This window comes from Vanellus vanellus (assembly GCF_965231255.1).
Source record: "Vanellus vanellus genome assembly, chromosome: 3".
Classification (NCBI taxonomy): Eukaryota; Metazoa; Chordata; class Aves; order Charadriiformes; family Charadriidae; genus Vanellus; species Vanellus vanellus.
In genome coordinates, this window is record NC_138907.1 from 24,425,735 (window position 1) to 24,448,582 (window position 22,848).

At 41.2% G+C, this 22,848-nt stretch overlaps 1 protein-coding gene across 1 annotated transcript in view; it reads left to right on the forward strand.

The window, feature by feature from the left end:
- Nucleotides 1-1,427: 1,427 nt before the first annotated feature.
- Nucleotides 1,428-22,848, forward strand: part of ESRRG (estrogen related receptor gamma) — a 373,003-nt gene continuing 351,582 nt past the window's right edge. The window contains exon 1 of the mRNA XM_082480161.1: nt 1,428-1,459. The gene's annotated coding sequence lies outside the window, so the exon portion shown is untranslated. The remainder of the gene's footprint in view (nt 1,460-22,848) is intronic.

Consider the following 22,848-nt stretch of genomic DNA (forward strand, 5'->3'; position numbering starts at 1 on the left):
TCAAAATATTAAAGAAATAACACGCAATATACTAGTAGCTAGAATAGTCAGAGCGCCCGAGGGCAAAAGAGGGTGGTGAATAGTCTGTCTTACAAATGCCCAGAAAAAAAACCCTGACTCCTCCTGACCGAACTCTGCAATGGTGCACTTTTAAAAGGGACTCTCTTAAATTTTGTTTCTGAGGTTTACTGGTTATACTGGAGAGAGCAGTAGGTCCCGTTTGGAAAGCGGTGTGCAAGCTCTACGGTCACTCTCTGACCGTGTGCCGGGGGAACGTACGGTCCCAGTTACTCTTTGGAGATTCACCCTGGGCTAAATGGTGAAACAACTAAATCCGAATTAATTATTGATAATTCTTTAACATCAAATGCGAGGATGTGTTCGGGGTATGCTTCCCAGTTTAAGAGTTGAAATAGCACTAGCAGATGTATTATTTTTAAATGTTGCTTTTCTGGTCTTATTAGTTTACTTGGACAGCGGTAAGAACCGCAGAAGCTGATGCAGGTTCTGCCCATCCCTGCTGGGTTCTGGAGGGCCGAGGCAGGAGCTAAGGGGGCACTGACAGATATTTGGAGTCACACTGGGACTTTGGTCAGAATACCAAACTTTGCCGAATTTGGGATGTTGCGCTCCACAGTTTTAGTCCAACGGGGACCGTGCTAAAAGGCTCTAGGTAAGATATTAAATGAAAGAATCAGCCCCCTCCCATTCCCCAAATCTTTTGACTTGTACTCTGTATCAGGAAAAAAAAAAGCGCCGAGAAGTGTGTGACTGATGCAAGGCAGGCTCGGGATGAATTTAGGCTAACCAGGATGCCTATTGCACTTAATTTAGCAATTCTAAGGCAGAAAATGCTTTTGGGCGCAGCTAACAGCTTCTCATCTGCAAATGCCACACTCAAGACAAAGCAAAATATATTGTGGCGAATTCTGCAGTTCGCAGTCGTGACACAGTCAAAGCCTCCTGTTACAGTGCGGGAGACTCCTGCTTGTATCCCCGCTGCCGAGGATGCGGGATTTCAGAGCGGCGTTAATAAAAATAATACAGTGAATATACAGTTTCAAAAGTCCTGCAGGACATGCAGCAAACGCCGGCGATTCGAACTGGGTGAAGTTGTCAAAGGTTGCTTTGCTCTCCAGAGCCTGGCAGTAGCTCCACTGAAATGTGATGCCATTGGTTTTCAGCAAAGGTTTCTTTCTGCAGGGCTGCAAACAGAGATCAGCTGCTACTGTGTATACACAACTAGGGAGCAAATCAAGCAGCACATTTAAGCAGCCTTTTTAACCCTGAGACTTTCCAAGATTTCTTCTTCACGCAGGAAGTTTCCTTTATATTGTCAGCTGTAGCACTTTGCTCATGTAATGAGATCAGAGCTAGGATCACTGCTGCACAGTAGAAAGACTTCCTTAAGACATTTGTCCTTGAAACTGCACCAAACTCTTGGAAGAACCCAGAACCTGTAAGTATGTATGATATAGGCAACAATAGCACGGTGCAAAGCTGCAATCAACCATTATATGATATCCGATTAGCAGGGCAGGAGGGATTTTTCTTTTTTTTTTTCCGATGTTATGTTACATTCATTTTCAATTTGTTCTAAGGAAACAAATCAATTCGGGCTTCTGATACAGTGACTTTGCAGTAGATGAGCTAGTAGTAATATGTTTGATTTAACTATTTGTTGCTCTCATGTAGCTTGTGGGACAATTATTGTAGCCATCAAACTATAGAGAACTTTTCTTACGTTTTTAGGCATTTTAAAGGATTTGGGGGTCCATCTTGCAAATAAGTTTTTGCTTTGCTTTTTGATTTTGGCAACCCCACCCTACGCCAAACTATAAATAACAGGGCGAATGGAATTAGTGCGCATTGTTCTTAGGTAGCAATAAAAGATATTTGTTTGCAGGCTTAATTTAGTCGTTAACAACGTTGCACTGTTTGGGGTGGTTTTTGTCTTAATTGAATTCTACTCAAGGCTGTCTATTTTGTGTTTTACTATCTTGTCTGTGTCTGTTTAAGTTACTTTGCCGGGACTGCAGTCTGGTTAAACCTGTATTTAAGCACTATTTATATTCTGAGCACATTTCTGGTAAAATAAGTGTTCGAGATTTTTTTTTTTTTTAAAGCCTTAAACAGTATAGTTTTATTAGCAGTGAGCGCCAGAGAAGGCACAACATGGATGAATGTCAGACGTAGACCACATAACCTAAGTCTTCTGTGCACTAAGTCTGATCCGAACGTGTCCACTTTTGCGACTGCAACTAATAAAAGCCTTGAGCTGCCTTTCAATAAATTTTTCATACGCAACGATACTTCTGTTTATCAGATTAATTTCTCCCAGGTTAGCCTGATTGATGGCTGGATTGTGGTTTCTTAAGAGCTTTCTCCATGAAACCCCACCGAAGAGCTGCATTCCATTTAACCAGTGAATGTAAAAACTGGTAACCATGGATTCAGCCACCACTAACTGTCGAGAGCAATGACTTGTTGTAAACAATACAAATGAGCCAGGATAGCAGAAGCAACCAGACATGAAATGATTTTAATAGAAATTACGGTAAAGGTCATGTGATACTGTATCGGCTTGAATTCAGTGTTAAAGGGAAAGTATTTCAGTTTTTCAGGTTTGATTTAAATTGCACGTCTCCGCTGCCTTCACGTTTGCGTAAGACCCCCAGAAGGGAAAATGAAGCAGGTCTTTGGAAATGCCTCTGCTTAATTGCACGTTGTGACTTAGGCCCTGATCCTGAAAATGTAGGAATAACTCTAAGCAGTGGGATTATTCACGGACTTAAAATTAAGTATTTGTAAGTGTTTGTAGGATCAAGGCCTTTCTAGGTAAGTTAGGAAGAAAAGAAATTATTATATTCTATGGAAATAATAACCTGTCACTAAAGATAAATCACGGAAATGCAAGTTTTAGTACTGTTGTGTGGTTCAGTTGGAGATTTTTGCTTGCTTGTTTCAATAACTTGAAAACAAGTTATATTTATCCCTTCGTTTTTAAATGTTATGACTTTCATTTCTCATCCACCATTCCTCAAATCCTCTTCCTAATTTATAGCCTCTCTTTTGGAGAACTGGTAAACCATAGTGTCAGCTATTATAATACAGCATGATGATAGGCACATGCAGATCGCATGAGCGGTCGTGTGTCCTATCTCAGGAATTTCCATCCCTACAAAATCTTTGCTGACTCCCAGCTGTCACATGGCTGTCACTCACAAATTCTAACCATAACCAAATCCTCCTCCCTGGGCATGCGCTAACCAAACCTCTCTACGTACACGTCGACGCAGGCACAAATGTCCCTGCTTAAGCACTTTCTCTGCGTAAATGGGTCTCTCCCCCAAGCTTGCTGCATTCCACTAATGCTTCTCCTTTAATTTGTTCCTGGGTGCTACTTCCCTGCTGTGCCTCTGCTGTTTGTGCTCTGTAAGGAGGAACCTGGAACGGGAATAGTAGTCAGTAAGAAACGCAAACAAAAATAACTTTGGGCGTTATTTCATATAACAATTCAAATCAGTGTGAATCTAAATTCACAACTTCCATCGTCCCAAAAACCACTCCAAAAAAATTAACCCTTACTGCTCTGTAGACAGCACTGTCACCTTGCAGTATACCGACTTACTGTTTTGTGTATTTACTTGTCATAACATTTATATTCTGTGGAAAAATTAGATTATAAGAGTCCTAGACTGGAACTTTGGTTATTTCTATATTTCTAGGTTATTTGTATATTTCATAGATGTCACATACATCTATGGTTTTTTATCAGTAATTATGATTTATATATTTTTCAACCAGAAGTATTTCAAACAATTTCTCATCAATCTGTTACAGTTGAGCAGTCTTTGTCAAGCACAGGTCGCGACTAAAATGCATAGGTAGATACAGGACAAATCCAGCTTTCCCTGTTCTTCTGAGCTGCCTTGCCAGACGGAGGGGCGATTGCTTGTGTGATTTGGGAAGGTAAGATTTAGCTTATACATAGATTAATAGCAGGCAAAAATAGACCGACTTCTGCTGAAAAGAAATACTTTTGAGAAGCAAAAGGAAAGCACTTAAACAGGAATATTTGGGGGGGAAAAAATGCCAAATTGCAAAATATTTTCTGCTTGTCTGTGTCAGTGTTAAGAGCGTATTGGAGTACTCATGTAAATCAGACTTGTAAGTATATTAACACTTTACCAAAAAGGAGGAGGTGGCTGGGCAGAAAAGATACCACCTTGACTTTGCATATGTGTCCTGGGACAAATCCAGAACTGGAAGTAAAATGCAGGTGAAACCACAGTGAGACTCAAGACCAATATCCAAGTAAATTGGGGAAACCACGCTGGCCTCCTTACCATGAGCTCATTATGAAGCATTAGTAATTCCTACAGCCCTTGAAAACCAGGTGGGGGACATTTGAATCGTTGTGCCTGGCAGAAGAAGAAACCAAATTTCAACCTGGAGAAATAATATAGTGTTCAGGAAGGAAGGAGCGCACTGTGGTCCCATGGACCTCACTGGCATGGGACATCCTTTGCTCAGAGTATCTTTGGCATCTTTACTATCTGTGACATAGGTGCTTGTCTACTCTCCTGTATTTTGCATCAAATACTGATTTTGTAATGCAAAACTTGCAGGAGTTAGTGGGTGAGCTGCTAGAACTCTTTGCCCATCTGCAGATAGGAAGAACTTCTCTCACAGTTTATAAAGTTCAGGTGCTGGTTAATGGACAGCTGCTGGAGATTTAAACCATAATTGTCATTTGATGCAGAGCTCTGTGAAGATGTATTTGAATCTCCAAAATGGAGACCCCAGTGTTTCACCCGTAGAGAAATCTCAGTGTGTGCAGTCAGGCAAATGTTGCAGTGCTTACTTGGGGTCTGGCAGAAATATTTACCATTAAAATAATTAGAAACAATTAATGATATCTCTCTTGTAAACACAGTATTATAGGATAATAACAAAAAGTTGCATTTTATGATTGTAATTCTAATCTACTACTTTTATGCAAAGACCACTTTTGTCAATTAGATATTTTTTGTATATGAAAATATCATATTGTCAGTCCTGTTAACTAAATTCAAGTGGTGTAAGCACAGGAACCTTAAAAAAAAAAAAAGGCAAAAAAAGAAACCAAACCAGTTTTGATATGGCGCTACCAGGTGTAGGGAATATAGGGTGAGCAGGTATCCAGGTCTGCTCATGCTTTGCTTCATGGTTGAGACAGCCAGCGGGACTGCAGGTAAGTGAGAAATAAATCGGTAGCTTTTGTCAGGTAGACTCCTGGCTATCAGGAACTGGACTGAAACTACTTAATTTCATGGAGCATGGCAAACTAGTTGGTCACTGAATGACAGAGTGTTGTTCTTTGAATTATTAACTCTATGTAAGCAGTACAGTGTTATATATTTCTGCTCCTTTCTAGTTTTACCTCGTAGCTGGTTGTGGGTAAGTGAAGTTTTTTTGAGGACTCCTATACTCATTTTGTCTTTTGAACATTTCCAAATGTAATTCTTCCCATGAGCTATTGAAGACCCATGATTTATGGGTTATAATGTTCTCCTGGTCAGCAAAACTGTCGTGGGGTCTAAAGACAGGACTGTGATCTGTATCAGCCGCATTAACTTTCCATTAACTTTCGATGACTAGAACGTGACTTTGATTATTCTGCATTATTCCTTTGTACAAAATAAGGTCGTTCTCTGTGTATTTTAGTTTAACAGAACCAGACTGTCACTGACCATCAGCTTTTGCATGCATAGACTCTCTCCTTCCTGGCAAGGCTTTAGGCCCAGATCCACAAAAGGATTAGATGCCTTAGGTGGGACTTAAGTGGGATTTAGGCATTGAAAGCCCAAACTGAGATCCTCAATATCCCCACTGAACTGCCACCTAACCTTAGGAGTTGCCTAACCTGTGTGAGCGCCTACGTTTTCAATATCCAGCTTTCCCAGGTGGCCTGCTTTGGATATTCTCAAGCAGATCTGCTTTGGATATTCTCAAGCAGCACTTCCATCCTGACAAGGTTGAGCCTCTCTGCTCCTATCTTTCCCCCCACGTCCCGAAAGACTTCTGAAAGCATGAGCTCCTCTTGCAAATGGTGACTCTCTCTGTGTGGTGTATCTCACTTTCTCCAGCTGTGTCCTTGAAGCAAAAGACCCTCCAGTAGGTTTCTTTCAGGAGCAGCCTGGAAGCCTTGAAAAAGATATCAAAACTAAGAAATTTGAGTACCACTGCTTAAACATGTAGGTTCTAGAGAAGATGTGGGACTTCGGATGTACGTGGCCTTTGGCATCTCCTGCTGGCAGTCTTGGACTGTTCTCTGCTTGAGGATGGCTGCTCGTGAATTTGCTAGCACTGCACAAGACACGGGGATAACTAACAGGGCTGAGGGCTCCATCGCACGGCCAGAGCACCTGGAAGTTGGGTACTGGGGTGCAAAATTGTTATTGCTTCTAGAGGTTTTCTTGGAGAATCCGGGCCCTAGTGTTTTGTAACAGCGGTTTTGGGGGGGGAAGAACTCTTTTCTGCAAGAAGTCACTTAAGGTTTCACCTGACTCTGTGATACATGGTGGATGTTTTGGTTTTTGAAAGCCAGACTAATTGGGATGTTCTGTGTGTGCAGCTAGAAACAAGAATCACTTTTTTAGGGCCTCAGTCTCAAGAATTTCTGGAGCTGTGGCTGGATTGATAGCTGTCTCGCTCTGCGGAGGCCAAAGCAAATAATGTCTTGTTAGTAGCTGAGTAAGTGGTCCTGTGCCATCACTTATTTCTCAGCTGTACTCGTGACATTTCGTGTGTTCTCAGCCATGTCTGTTGTTTGTTTAAATCCCGCTCAGTTCCTTGATTTATCAGTTTTCTGTAGACTTTTGTTCGAGTACTCCCAAATGCTATCCTATTTCAAATAGATGCATCCTTATCAGCAAATAGTCTTTCATCGATAACTTTAACTCTTTCATGTAACTCTGCATATGTTCACTTTGACCTTCTGGTTTTTAAAATACTGGAATTATTTTGAGGATGTAGTATTTAAGAAATCTGTTAGGATTTCTCCTGAATCATTCCATCTTTTTATGCCAAAGTTGTACAGGCATTTGCCTTTGCCTTTTCTCCACATTAACAGATGAGAGCATTTTCTACACTACCACCACCACCACCACCTACCCCCCCACTCCCTCCCCAAAAGAGAACTTTTTCGACAGGAATTCCTAGTTTTCTAATTTGTCAAAGACAGCTGGACTGCATACAACCTTAGTATTATTTATTGCTGCTTTTGATTTATGTACATGGGTGCAATCCTGAAAACAACAATACAGAACGTAAAACATATTGGTATGGAGGTGTAGCCTAGAAACCATACAAGCACCAAAAAAGATACACTCTTTGGAAATTTAGAAACTGTAGTCATAAAAAGTCTGTACACAGTGAACAAACTTAACATGTAATAACAAATGCTATGTGTATTCCTTACAAAGCCCAGATGTGTTTATATTGAGGTAGCTAAAATTTGTAAGACTGTCTATGATAATGACATCTTAATAGCTAATAATATTATTAATATATTTTTAAAACTGATACAGGGAGATCTGTTATTTTGATATGTTATAAATTAACCTGTAATTTTCAATCCACTAACTTCGTGCTTTCAGACTAGCATGCTTGAATTACTATACATTTATTTTGGTATTTTAATACACACAAACATTGGCTCCTAAGCACATCTTTCATAATTTCATTTGGACTTTTGAATTATTTGTCACATAATCTCACGGTGGCATTTGAAGGACAAAGAGTTTCATAAAATTTGTTAGGGGTAATCTTGTGAGGGTTCCTGTCTTGCTGTTTTACCTCTTTTTGTTGCAGAAGATCTACTCCTGGACTTTCGTGAGGACACTAATATGTTGTACAGAGTGAGAAAACCGAGCGCAAATTAGGTGTAGCACAGTAAGGTGATATAAAGAAACCCATTGCTGCCCAGTTGCAGGAAGGAGCTGGTACTGTGAGTGTTAAATCATCATACATAATGGACGTATGACTATTGTATGGAACCAATTTTAGGTATAGGAAGTTCAGCAAATATTGTGCCTTGGTGGTTGCCAGATCATTTGCGTGCTTGCTAAATCCTATATGCAGCACTTCCGTTTGCTGGGTTACTCATTGAGCTTTTAATAGTCAACTTAATTTTAGTTAAGGTTCAGTTTAGTAACTCTCGCAATTAGTGGAAAATATTGCCAGCATTCATCTGGTAAACCATATTACATACGATATGCACACGCACGGTACATGCGGAGGTAAAAGATAACAGATCGATTCTGATGGATCCCATCATGACTAGTTTTTAAGGATAAATTACAGAACCTTTTAATTATTGGGGGTAACCTTGCAGAAAATTGAATCTTGAGATTGCACGTAGGAGGAAGTTTGGTCTCCCTTGCTCACCATCACTTCCCAATACCAACAGCGGCTCCATGCGCTGGGGTCCCCGGCTCCCTGTCAGCCTGCGGGCGTCACCACAGTGCCAGTGACATGAGCCATCGTAAAAGTGAGAGGTCTTGTTTTCGGGGCAAGCTTCTGAGCCTTGTCCTGCTTATTTGCTTTGTCTCTCTGAAAGCAGCTGAGGTACAGGAGGTAAGTCTGCTGCTTGACTCTTTTAAGGCATTTTTACGGGTTGTTTTATGGGTACGGGTAAAGGACTACAGGTGAGATCTTTTTGCCCTCATATAAAATGGAGATATGACTTCAGCCAGTCAGATAGCATCCTGCGAAATGGAGACAATAACTGCAACTAAGGATGAACTTGGAAATAAAGACAAAGGTACAAGAAACAAATGCAGCAAGATGGTGTTTTTTCTCTTTTGATGAGCGAATAGCTTAAAATGTATGTCTCTGGCTGACGTTGCTGGGAAACGAAAGCCCATATGTTCCCACAGGACGGACACTACAAGGACAGTTAGAGTGGCGACTTGCCCTGTCAATGGTCCTCATGTCTGAACTAGGATTTCTCAGATCCATAAATACCCAAAGTCTCTGACAAAATAAGTAAAAATTGTGTGATAGAGAAGGCACAAGGGTATGTGCTGTCTTTATCACAATTGTGCCCCTTGCTCAGAAGTAAATGCCAGTTACTTCTGTGCGGAATGGAATTCAGGAGTGCATGTGCCGATCCAGTCCATTGGACTACAAGTCACTGTCTTGAAACTGTCTTGTATGGACAGGGTCCTAGCTCAGTTAGAAATACACTGATTTAAGGAAAGGTAATAATATATTTTTTTTTTCCATAGAAACCTAATGTAGAAAAGGTGAGACTGGCACTAGGCCCCTGTTGATTTGAGTGAAGAACAGGCAGTGGAGAACTCTGATTTATAGGAGGATGTAGATAAGTGAGGATCTTTGCATATAAAATCGTTCTCCAGCTGTATGGAAAAGCATACAGGATAAAGTCTTGGCTTCGCTTAGATCAGTGGGAATCAGTCTCTATATCACTGTAGATTCTGTATGCTCCGGCGATGCTCTTCTCACCGGTGATAGAAACCCCAATACAGAATCCTCACTGTCATGTTAGGTTTGATCTTTACAGGAAAGGTATCACTGCTAGTAATATTACAGAATGAAAAAATACTGCCAAAGACGGGGTTTTTAAAGCTTTCTTTTTTTATATTTTGACCCTGTTATTTTGAGTGACACCAGATAGAAATTGAAATATCTGTGGGGCTTTTTGCAAAGAGGGTAATAATAGTTTTTTCCCCCAGTTTTTTCAGTTATAGGAAACTGTGGATTAAGATTTTGGATGCTACTCATAAGAGGCCTCAAAAAAAAGGAAAAATAGTAATACCTACCTTGCAGGAATATTTGTTTGTTTGTAAAGTGTGTGAACTCCTTGCAGAAAGAAGCCATAAGAAATTCCAGGAGGTTATTCCTCTGTGACAGAAGTCTGTATTTAGGCTTCTGTTAGTCTCCTTTATTTATAACGAAACCTTTGAATATCATTTCCAAGACATTCAGCTATAAGAAGCGATGTGATAATGAGGACAGAGGATAGGTCACGAGTCTGCAAATATGTGTGAGGAGATGGTGAGCTTAACCTACCAGGTGAAAGAAAGGTTAGTGTAGCAACTGCATGAACACTTCAAAGCATGCACCTAGTTTGCTGCACTAACTTAATTATCCCTGCTATAGATATGTTTGATAAACATATCTATAGCCCAGATACTGTTACTTCTCAGTGGGAAATAGCAGAAGGCTTCTGTTTGGTTGCCAGTTGACTGAATCCTTCCTTCTACTTCCTTGCATTACTCTTTTCAAGGACTTTCCCTGCCCCTTTGCTCATGTGATGAAGAGAAACTTGGCCCTTCCTTTCTAATGGCGGAAAATATTGTAAGATGGGGAATGATGCAGCCTGATGGGATGGGGGTGAAATGATTTTTAAGTAAGTCTGATGAGGATTTAATCCTATTTTAACCAAATACTGCCTGAGCCAACCAAAAATTAATTTTTTTTATCACTCAAGCTGAATCAACCGTATTCTGATGTCAGCACTATTTCTCAGCAAGCATCTTGCATCCTCCGTGTAATACTACAGGGTGGTTTTGAGCATCCCAGTGTTGTTGACTTTCTCCACAAACAGTGTGATCTGAAATGTAAAGAGGCAGGATTACCCCAGCGCTTCCCATCGCACAGAAACGCAAGCCGGTGCCCTGTTCTTTGACACTAAAACATGGCCTGCTGTTGGCAAGCTGTGGACTTTAATAGGCAAAGACCGTGGGGAACTTTTCAGCTTTTTAGTCTTTCTGCTTCTGTAAAGTCTGTTACGCAGAGAGGCACAGATTTTAAACGTGGTCATTTTTAATTCCCATTCCTGGAGTCTGGCTGACAGATTGGGAGTGCGGAGGATGGGAGTGGGCTGAAAAGACAAGCTGAAAATGAAGGATGTATACATACATTAAAATGGAGCAAAACAAAAATAAACGAACTTAGGTAAACACAGAGGGGATCTGTTTTAGGGCCAGTCTTAACTCCTGTTTTAGATGGCCTGTGGTGAAAATCATTAGCTTAAAAAGATACTATTTACGTCTCCTTTGAACTGTGTTTACACAAACTCACTCATTAGCCAGCAGTTCTAACTGGAGATAAAATTTTGGTAGATTTTTTTCCTTTTAGTTCTGAACAATGCTATTTTCACTGCATTCACTGCAAACCTTAAAAAGAAAAAGAAAAAAGAAAGCTTTTACATGAGACCATAGGCATTGTTGGACGCTAAATATAATTTGTTCACCAAAGACTTAAAAATTAGAAATGTGGTTTCACAGGTGTAAATCTGGAATTTATCCGCTGTCTTTTGAAGTGTTACTGTGGATTCCCACTTTCGTAGCAAGGTTCAAAACTTGTTTGCTGACAGAGTAGTTTTCTGATTTGAGAATGCAGGTGAACACCAGTATGTTTTATTGACTCACTTTGCTCTCCATACTGATTTTGACAGGTCACGTTGAAAGTAAAACTTTGAGCTTTCCAAATTTTTATTTGTTCCATGTTGCCCATTTGAACTTTGTTATGAAACCCAACTTCTGTGATAATTTCTGCAAGCTTGTCTCTTTTGGAGGAAAGTATTGACTTCTCCCTGTTTCTAACAAACTCTTCACGATTTTCTCTTTGTATCCTCTATCATAATAATTTTTATTTTGTCTTGGTGACCGGTAAACCTATTTTTTCCTTTATGGAAGAGAATAAAAGTTTTGAGAGGAGGTATTTGTAGTTTGATTATTGTCTGCTTTCCTACTATAACCAAAAGGAGGATTGCGTCTTACATGAAGTTTTACTTATGCATGTAGAAGTACCTAGAGTAGTGTAAGTGCATTGTCAGCTATTATTTTTAAACACAGAGTGTTTGAAACAAGGTATTAAAAACAATCAGTGTATAGAAAATTAAGGAAAAACTATTCCTTTGATGCACGTATGTATCTTCTATGTCAACTATAAGAGAAGTGTGCTTGTACCTGGAGGCAGTGATACAGTCTGAGGGAAAGAGCAAACACCTGGGAGTCAAGAGCAGTGGGATGCATTCTGGCTTTTCTCCAGCCTGCACACCTTTGTAAAATATTTTGAGATTTTTGGATGAAAACCATTATAAAAGAGCTAAGTGTTATTTAAGCCTACTTATTTATACAGTAGGCTTTAGTCTGTATCATTTTCTGTTTTTTGTGTTACATGAATAGAGTGTGATACTGCTAGGAGAGCCTTTTCTTCTTGTACTCTTTCCTTCGGCCTCTTTTTTTCTGGCTTGATCACATGTTATTGGATAGTAAAGCATACAGCAGCTATTTGTGCAATGAAAAGGTGCATAAATAGCAAACATATTGAACCCTGAACAACAACTAGTTTTTTGGGTGCCTTTTTTTGAAAAGCATTGACCCTTTCCATGCATCACTGTAGGGAGATGACAGGTACCCACTGTCCCATGATGTAGCTGGTGGTACTTCGGTGTCCTGCAACGTGCTCCCTATCCCATTCTGCTAAAAGGCCCCTCTGTCCTCCCTAAACAGTGACAGGAGACTAATACCTAGTTTCAGAGACCCACCCATGACAGATCAGCATTTATGGTTTTATTAGGATATGTGCCACTTAAAAACATAATCTCTAGCGCAGGGCTTCCAAACTGCCACCATCCCAGAAGGATCTTTCCTTCTGTGCAATGCAATGGCTGCAGCAGACCCCTCTTCTCTGCTGGACTATGCACAGAAGAACTGTACAGCAGTTCAAGCAGCACGTGCTGCCCGAACACTTGTTTTGCCTTCTCCTGTGGGATGAGGGCAGCAGGCTTGATTTCTCCATACCGATATGAAGTAGCTCGCTTAGTACAAGAAGCATGCCTTGTACTGGAGAACCTTGCTCGAAAACGGTGTCTGTAACTGCAAATGAATATTTCTAAAAGTGGATTGCTAATGCGGAAAAATTGTATGCATTGTGTCAAAGGAAGTCTGAGCCACAAAATAGATGGATGTTGGGAAGAGTAGTCTGGGGAATTGTTACCATACACTTGCCCCATGGCCTTCACTAAGCATCTGCTGTTCGCCACTGTCCTGGACAAGCCAGTAAGCCTCAGTGGCCCGTTGGTTTCACCTGCTGTGACTGTTCTCCTCGATACAGCAACATAGATGACCGTGAATGTGTGTGTGTATACGTGTGGATAGCTGAGTGGACATTCACTGTGAAATATATAGCAGTGGGGACATTAACTACATCTCTTCATAATCCCTTTTCTGACAGTTTGTCTTAGAGTTAGTTTTTTTTTTCTGGCAGTGTATGAAAATACTGTCATACTTTGCACTTGAGAGTCAAGCAAATTCAACAAGCTTGTTTCTCTCTTGTTGCTCTTTGGGTGTTTTCTGAACTCCTGCAGTTCTGAACTCCTGCAGTTCTAGCCCTGTATTTGTAATTCAGTGTGTATGGTCACCAGAATGCCTTGGAGTTTTTTTTTATTATTATTATTTTGTTTAGTTTACTTCTTGGCTAGTCCGCAGCTGTAAAAATAAGGCCAGGCTATGACAGAAAGAGATCACCTAAACCTGATGTTAAATAAATAGTCTCCTACCACATCATAAATGAAGACCGGACCCTTGTAGTTTTAATGTCTCACAGACGGGGGGTGACACTTCCCTTCAGTGTGGAATGTGAATGTCGCCTTTGTGAATGGCAGAATATGATGTTATCCTGTGATACGGTGATTTCACCTGCTCATTTTTAAGGGACTGTCCCACCTCTGAAGCCTAGGAGCTTCTCGAAAATAATTCAGAAACGTACTTGTTTCCAAAATATCCTTGTCTAGAGTTTCTACAAAGTCTATAGAGGCTTGATGCACGATGGATTTTTTTATCAAGCACCTGCTTTCTTTGCCTAGCTCAGTTATGTGGCAAGGTTGTTTTTACAGTACTAAGAAGTGAGCAATATATTCCATATGCCACCAAGCTTTGTAAAGAATCCTGCTGATGACAATTTCACAGCTGCTGAGAAATAGGCCAAGCCTTCCCTATAAAGTGACAGTAAGGAAAAGAGTATCTGTTCCATTGGGGTTGGCCATGCGTACTCCCCAACTTCTTCCCTCTTGAAGGAAAGTGCTAGCACTTCCGAACCATGTAACAACAGATGGTGGCAGAAACCAATTTCTACTGCAAAGCCATTTGGTCAGGAAGTATCAAAAATGTTTTGGAATTGTGAAAATGAATTCTTGGCTGCAGGGCTACCAGCAGCTTACTAGGAATGAGACATGAAGCAACTGCTTAACAAACCCAAGAGCCTGCTTGGCTTGGGTCAAACATTTTAGAAATTAAAACATTTACATATGTAGGGTGTGCACTTCAGCAGTGTTCTGTGTGTTATGGGTGTTTGAAGAATTAGGTTCTTAATTTCTGGATACCGATTGCTTGACCAACTACCAAGAAAAGCAGCCTTCAAAATATGCAGAATGACCTCCAGCTGAGACAAGCTTAATATAGCTCCTACTGGCCTAGTCAGGTGGAACCTTCTCTTTTGGCTCAGCTGATTTGCTGCCCACAGACCATGAAAGTCCCAGGGCTCTGGTAACATACAGGGACACAAAATTAATGTGGAAACAGCACAGGCCACTCTACTGATGGGTTACGTCTAGTAAGTTGTGTGCGTCCGCCGCGAGTTGCTGGACACAGCAGGTTCCTTTGGTGATTTCTGTAGCTGACCAGACGTGTCTCTTCAGAGGCGACTTTGAGAAATAGAATGTGTTTCCTTTTAGAAGTGCACCATAGATGTCTGTCTGTGCCATAACTCTCTGAAATAAACAGCAATGTGTTTTTCCCTCCAGCATTTCAGTTGTGAGTCTTAGCTGCTCATATGGCGCCGTACGTTGAAAATGGTTTGAGAGAACTTCCATAGATGTGGGACATAAACGATATTTGCCGAGCCATCTTGTTTTATCTATTCTGTTAGAAATGTATACCAAATTATACGGTAATGTCATGTCACCAGAAACACAGAGCAGATGGAAGTATCTTTCCACATATTGACTCATGTTACTCTGATGAAAGGAATTTGTTTCTCTCCTTCTGTCAAGCCTGCTAGCCTCTGGCAAAGGATGCAACCCTCAGCCAGGAGAACTTTACCAATAATGTTCAAGTGACCATCTGATTTAAATATACTATCATTGACCGATATAGTTGCCCTGCATCAACCACTGTTTGGAGTAGCCAGTTTTATTTCTTATGCTTGTGTAAGGTAACTTAAACCAAGTAGTGTTGTTCCAGGTTGAGGAGACCCCAGAGAATTAACCCTTGAGGAAGGAGATATTCAGCTTTTATAAGGAAACCTTCAAGGCCCCAATACTGGGCCCTTTGGAGACTAACCCAAATAAAGCAAGTGCCGGGTCTCTGACCTATACTTTCTTATAGAAAAGTGACACCCCCCACAACACGGGTTGTAAGTGCTGCGTATTAGCTACCAAAAACATGGTTTGCGAACTACCAGTGAAATCTTGACGTATAAAATAACTGTAGATGTGCTGTGAGCAACTGAAAAGCAGATTCCTGCTATATTTTTGTTTGTTGTGAGTGGTATTTGAGTTGATAAGGTGCAGTTCTCAGATTGAAAACACATGAAACTGAAGTCAAAAGGGAGTCAGTGTAATCATTAACTGACTCACCTTCTGGATGTGACAAGTAATGAACCAGTCTAAACTTGCCTGGAGCTTTCTTTGGGACAATACCCACAGGGGAAACCCTCTTACGCTCAAGTGAAGCGTTATCAAATGGGCCCTCTATTTTCCCCAAATGCCAGCTCTTTTCTGTCTTGTCTTGAACCACCTGAGGCCATATAACTGCTGATCTCAGCATCCCAGCCAACATTTGCATCTCGGAGCTTAAGTACAGGATGGCAAAATCCCCAACACAGCCTTTTTTACAAAAATTGTGTATGCTTTTTGTTTGTTTCTTTTTTTTTTTTTTTCTTCCTAGCTTGCTTTCACAACCGGGGAAACGTTTTATCTGCCCGCCCTGGGATTTTCACGTTTGCGAACCTCTTTAACCAGCATTTGGCTCTTTCCACTTTCTTACTTTGATTTGGATGACTGCCTGAAGCACCTGCTAATGGCCTGAAGCGTTCAAGCCGAAATTTGCAGTTTGTGTCCCACACGCACTCAGACTGTTCGTTACCTGCCTTCTGGAGCACCTGCTACCCGGTTTGGGTTTGAGAGCCTGCTCTCTACCCGCTGACAGCAGCGCTCCTCACAACACCGGCTCTCCTCAGCTTTGTCCCGCTCTCTCCCCTGCTCTCCGTAGCCCCTGCTTCGGCTTTGCCTGGGCCTTCAAGGTAACATAGGTGTTGTCCTGCTTGTTCCAATGCCTGAGTGAAGAATGGGGTTTCCCCCCGTACATAGGAGCAAAGGTGCTGCCAAGGTAAATCAGTCGTTGTGGGCATCCTAAAACCTTCACCATGGCATTCACGAGCCGACTTTTAATTTTTAAAAAAAAAAAAAGGTTTTATAGGGAAATAGTGAAACAGGGCAGCTTGCTGAAATCAGCTTGTAGATTAGTGGTGGTCAGAAGACGAGTGGCAATGCATTGTCCGGGAAATGTGGGATTGCCACAGCATTGCCGCTGTACAGAGAAGGACCAAAAGAAATGTGAGAGGCTGGAGAAACGCTGCTTCCTTTCTCCTGCTCCTGCTGCCTTTTGAGGATCTTTTGTACGCTCTTCTGTGAGATTGCTCCTGATGCCTAAACATAGGGAAGGCTGTTAGAATTAACGGAATAGGCTGCATTTCATGAGAAAAAACCAACTCCTTGGCGAGGGGCAATCCTAATGGAGGACTTAAGAGGTAACAACTTCCAACAGGAAATTTTCTTTCCCTTCTGCCTTGGGAAGCATTAGCTTTTCCCAGAGGTGTGATCTGCACTGAGGGTATCGTTTACATGGACCTTCCCTTTCCAAAAAGGTGTTTATTTTCTCTGTTAGAAGGGTGCCGTTAACAGCTACTGAAGAAGCCCAAGGATTGGCTTCCTGCCTGGGTATTTACGCCTACGTTACCTGCCAGTCCCTTTACCGGCAGGATCATGCTCTTCCCCAGGGAGCTATATTCCTTAGTACAGCCACACCGTGCCCTCCACCCACCTTCCACGTTGGTGCCATGTGGGGTTTCCCCCAGGAACTTAAGCGTCTCCCTACGTGCCTGGGCTGCAAACTGGGGCTTGTCCGCACCAGCGACATCTGCTCTTGCAGAACTGGGCAGGGCAATGGCTGATTTTTTTCCTCCTCGCTTTCCTTTGGTTGCCTCAAAATAACCCTAATTAATTTTGTGGAGAGTTTAGTGTGTTCCCATGATGGGATTGCTCTTTGTGCGGATCTCTTGCATGCTATATTTAGGTATGGTTTTTGGAACACCATGTGACCCGAATCAGATAACTTCTGAACTACTAATCATGTCTTTGACACTGACTCTCTCCATGGCTTTGGGGCATTTTACGGTTGTTTTCTTACATACAGAATCAAAACAGATGTACTCATCTGCCTTGTAAAAGCTGCTACCAGGGTTACCAAATATTTAAGACATTGGTTTAAGCTAAATTGGATTTTATTATTTCTACTGTAGTCATAGTTTTATTGTTTCTTAGATGTTTAACTTCAGAAAATGATTCTTTACCATCTTAGTTTTTCTCAGTAGATGACCCTGTTTCACCATGTTAATAGAAAGAAACAAGTTTCTTCTGTGTTCGTAGATGAAAATAGGGAAGAGAGAAAAAACCGAAATGCCCTCATTTCCTGCCCCCCACAAACTTTCTTCCTTTGTTTACTAGTTGGTTGATCCATGCAGATGAAAAACCCAAAATGTTGACCTGAGCTATTTCCCCTCATGTTAGCTATGTTCCTTTTCTTAACAGGGGAAGTTAGTTATCTGCTTGGTTTTTTTCCTGATTCTTTAAGTTGTGCAGCCTGACTTGTATCCTGTCATCATCCACTGCTCGAGGCCACTCAAGCCCTGGAGGAAGCTGAGTTCCCTTTGGCTCCCCATCCAGCACGGCCGGGGTTTGGAGCCTGTCATCCACTTCAGGGCATCATCTCTTTGTTGCTCACATCCATAATTGCTGCTTTCTGTGTCTTGGCTACTTCTGCAGGGACCTGTGGTACTGGCATTTCTTTTGGCTTCACCTGGTTTTGCCCTGACCCCTTAAGGCCTTTTGATAGGCAACTGGATCAAAAAGGCCTTTTTGGCCTTCAGTAGTTGGAAAGCAGCTTGGTTTGACCGGGTAGTTAGTCAGATAAAGAACAGGAGAAATTATGGGAATACTTCTCATCCTTTTGGAAGTAATGGACAGAGAGGAAGAGAATCCTTCCTTATTGCAAGGCAAATTTATTAAGCCTAATTATAAATAGTAGCTTTTTCCCCCTTTTTTCTTTTTTTAAATTCCTTCAGAATAAAATCCTTTGCCCAAGTGCTTATTCTTTCCCTCCTACAATAGCAGTAAAAAGCAAAATAATACATATAACAAAAATCAGCTTTGAGAAAAAGGCAGATAATGAAAGATCTGCCAAAGACTCTGCAATATGTGTCCGTCAGGGAAAAAAAAAACATTCTTATATTTGAATCTCTGAAATGTAACTGCACCAGACTAGTTGGGGAAAATTTGTTTGAAGATGTATTACGTTCCACGATCAAATGGAAAAAATGGCACCTGTCATCATATTTAGAAAACAGCTGGGTAACATGGCCAAGTGCCATAGTCTCTTTTCACATGGCCTTTATGCTGAAACCATCCAAGCTCCATTCTCAGCAACTGGAGAAACCCTGTGCCTTTAAATGGTTACAGAAACATCTACTTAGGGGCCAGCTCTTATTGCAGCAAAGCCTGCTTCTGATGCTTCTAATTAGCAGTTAATGGATTATACTTTACTTTTATAACCAACCCAGCAGGCACTCTTCTATAGTATTTTTCAGCTATTTTTGGTAGAAGATATATGCAATTGTGCTGCTTTTCATGCTTTCATTTTGAGCATGCAGAAAATATTAGAAATAAATCGCTATCTGAGATTATTTTAACACTCAAATGCTTAATTTAAGTCCTATTAAGAATTTCCTAAATGTATTTTCTTTTATCTAGTATCTTAGAAAAACTTTAATGGGTTAATTGCTCTATCTGATCGAGACTTTGATGCCGAATCTCCCAAATACGTGCATATTGCTAATTAAAAGATTTATATACCCAGTGAAAAGCCAGGGTTTTTTAAATTTGCAAACACAGCTCCAATATGTATTCATTTAGGAAAAAGTGTTTTTTCCAGCTGAACACAGTACAGGTATATGCAGAAGCTGAGATGCTTCAGAAGTTAGATGGGCTTGTAGAAGCTAATGATTTTTATACTTACTTTGAATTGAAATATCAATGAGATTAGTAGCGTTAAGGATTTGCAGTGTTATATGTGTGTGTGTGCACATATATATGTGTATACGTAATATATATAGTATGTACGTGTCAGAGTATGTATGCAAACCTGTGCATGTGCACATATATAAATGTTTAATAAAGAAATACATTTACATAGGTTTTAATTGGAAGATTATACTATTTCCCCATATTATACTGTTTTGGTGCCAGTTTCTAGCAGGAAGCTCACTGGGACTGCCTTTGAACCTGCTCTATTCACTCCTTCCGCACTTCCAGTAGGACAAGGTCTAACATTGGTTAGACTGGAACAGGAGGGGGAGCTCTCACTGCACCGGCCAGGACAGGGGAGGACCAGGTACCCAAGCCAAGGAAAAGAGGGGGAGCGACCACCAGCTGCTCACCAGAAGCAGGTGAGATGCGCCCCCACTCTGCTCCCACTTACTGTGATCCCTTCACCAAAGTGGAGAACTGGGCTTCTCCGGCCCTTATTCATACCAGTAACACCAAAAAAAAGGGGGGGAGGGAGGTTGGTTGAAGTGATAAGCAATTCCAGGTTATATCCATAGCTTGCAGCAAAGGAAGCCCCAGTTGCAAGGCTCCCAGTTTGAAAGCACTTTTGTATTCTCAGCCTGATGCAGCACCATGCTTGCTGGCTACAAGATGAGCACTAAACTGGTACGGTTGTGTTTGTTGAAGGCAGTGAGTTCCAAAACGCTGTCCAGAAAAAAAAATGTGGAAGCTGCTATTATTTTTACACAGCGAATGCTGAAAAGAAAAAGAAAGGAAGAAAAAGGCAGGGATGGAGAGTGATTATTATGTGAACTAACTCCTTCGGTGCAATGGGACACAGGCAACTTACTTTCTGGCCTGTTTTTTGAGGGTTTGGGTTTTTCCTGTCTCATAACACCCTGGTAGAGGAGGAGGCTGGCTGTGCAGGGGCTGAAGACCTGTCAGTTCCCTGCCCCCTCACAGAGGGATGTCTGCTGAGCGGGGCCAGTCCCATCCCATTCCTGGAGCAGGTCCTCACCTTTTAATCCATTTCCTGTTCCAGCTTTGTCAGGACAGTGCAGCCAGAGACCACCCCTTGCTTGAAGCAAGGCCGTAGTCAAGTCTCTCTGAAATTATTTCATGTTTGCTCACTTGTGATCAGCCGAAGCTCTTCTGACATGCTCTAACATGCTGTTATATTTCCCTTAAGAAACAATGTGAAGATCAAAAGATTCCAGTATCAACCCGTTTTCCCCGAAAAAAGAGAGCCATCTCCCTTTGAGTCTGGTAAAAGCTGTGCTTTCTCCCAGAGCTTCCATAGAGGTGAAGTCCATTGTTTTGCCTGCACTATCTCATCATAGTGCATTATAAATTCAGTTTGGGGTGGACAAGGCCTGCAGGATTGGCCTCTGTCTGACCTCTGTCTGAGGTGTCAGTCAAAGTATGTGGGTTCTTTAAGCTATATTTCTGACCTCCACATCAGAGTGGTGAAGGCAAGACTGAGACTCAACCGGTTCAGTGACAGCATCTCAAGATCTGCACCAGCCAGAGCTCTGGGATGACTTTTCCCCTCCCCAGTTTCATCCCTCGGCAGTTTGTGCCGGAGCAGGGCAAGCCAAGCTTTGCAGTAGGTGAAGTTATCAGGGAGAACTTCACCCTGAAGAGTAAGGCTCCTTCAAGCAGAGTTTGGTTTGAGTTCTCAGAAGGTCAGCATGGGAAATTCCCTGTAAAAGCTGAACTTCGATGTTGGCAGCCAAGATAGATTCAGAAGTTTTGGGAACTTTTCTTTTTTTTTCTTCTTTTTAATTATAGGAAATGCAGGAGACCTGTGAATAGGGTATTTTTAGATTGCACGTTCAAGTATAAGGTATAATAGTATGACAGCAAATTAAAACTTTTATCAAATGCTTTTTTTTTTTTTGATGAAATGTACTGTAACTCATAGTGGAAAGAAAGTTTGAAGAGTGGTATGCTGCTCTGCACAGAAATTCTGCTGTTGCGACTAAATTAAACATCACTGGTTGCTCTCATTTAGATGAACCCTTTTGGAAGTTCTTTTTTTAAAGCTAGCGGATTGGACTTCTAATTTTAACTCTTATAGTTTATAATTAGAAACATTTCCAAACTTGTTTACAAACACCTGCACTTGACAGCGTGTGTCTGCAATTTTAGAAGGACTCACTTGTCACTTCCAGTGGGGGTTGAGAGGGCATCTGAGTTCTTTGTGTTTGTACAGTTAGTTTCAGGACACTGGAACAAAAGCGCATTTTAAAAATAAGGTTACAAATATGTGATGTTTTGAGAGGGGGTGGCATACGCCTAATTGGCAAATAGGTCTTACTGACTAGTTGTGGATTATTTCAAAGTCAGGATTGTTGGTCAGTGGTCACTTGGAACAAGACTCAAACTGGCACCCAAAGGAGAAATTCCAGGAACTAATTTTAGCAGTTTGATCTCTGTATTGGAGAAGATGGTTTACAGGTTTTCTGTATTTGTCTCTTCTTTAAACATATTACTTTCTTACCAGCTGTCCTTCAGAAGTTATTCAGAAAGAGTTTAAAATGGCTTTGGAGTAAACCCTGGAGGGTTTTTTTATGCGAAGTTAAAAGTAAGTTGCTGAACATCCAGTGAAGCAGCAGAGCATGGTTCCCCTTGAGCTCGAGTGGGACATGTGTTACACAAGTCTGTATGCAGCTGCTTTGCAACAGGGTGAACATCAGACTATGTTACTCACTAGTCAAGTATATAACCATGTTACAGGTAATCAAAATACTTTATATAAAAAAATAATCTTTTGGCTCCTTGTTATGCTCTTTACACCTGATTTTTAGCTGCATCACGTAGGTTAAAAATGTTGCTTATCAATTTCTAGTGTAATAGGAGAGATTATCTTCAGTAAAAGTTGACGCTGCATGGGAGGGTGCCAGGAAGAACCCTCCAAATATGCTTCAAGGGTACGGCTGAACCAGAGGTACTCAAAGCAGACTTAAGCAGTAGTGGCATAAGGTGTCCTATTGATTGCTTTATGCTCTTGTTGTTACTAATTAGTATGAAAAACTCCAGTTAATTAGACCAGCCTGTTTGGCTATTGTGTCCTCTACTGGTAACCATGGTCAACCTTAAAGAAACTCCAATATAGGAGAGGATAAGGAGGCCACGGAGCAAAATGGTTTTTATTTTCTGCTGTTTTGTTTTCCAAAAAAGCAGGGACCTGGATCCAGCTGAGGAATCTGTGTTAATGTCAAAGATCGCGTCCTCAGAGGTGTTTACTCTCTATCAATTTCACTGAGAGTGGAATTAGGCACCTAAATACCTTTGTGTATGTATGTTCTTTGAAGTCAAACCTGTAGTCCACAGTCTGTCTTGTGCTTGACCCCTCTGCAGAGCACACAGCGTATACTCGCTGGGGGGCTCTTCCAAAGCAATTGCTTGTAAGTAAACAAGCAGATCATTAAATTAAGATTTTGGAG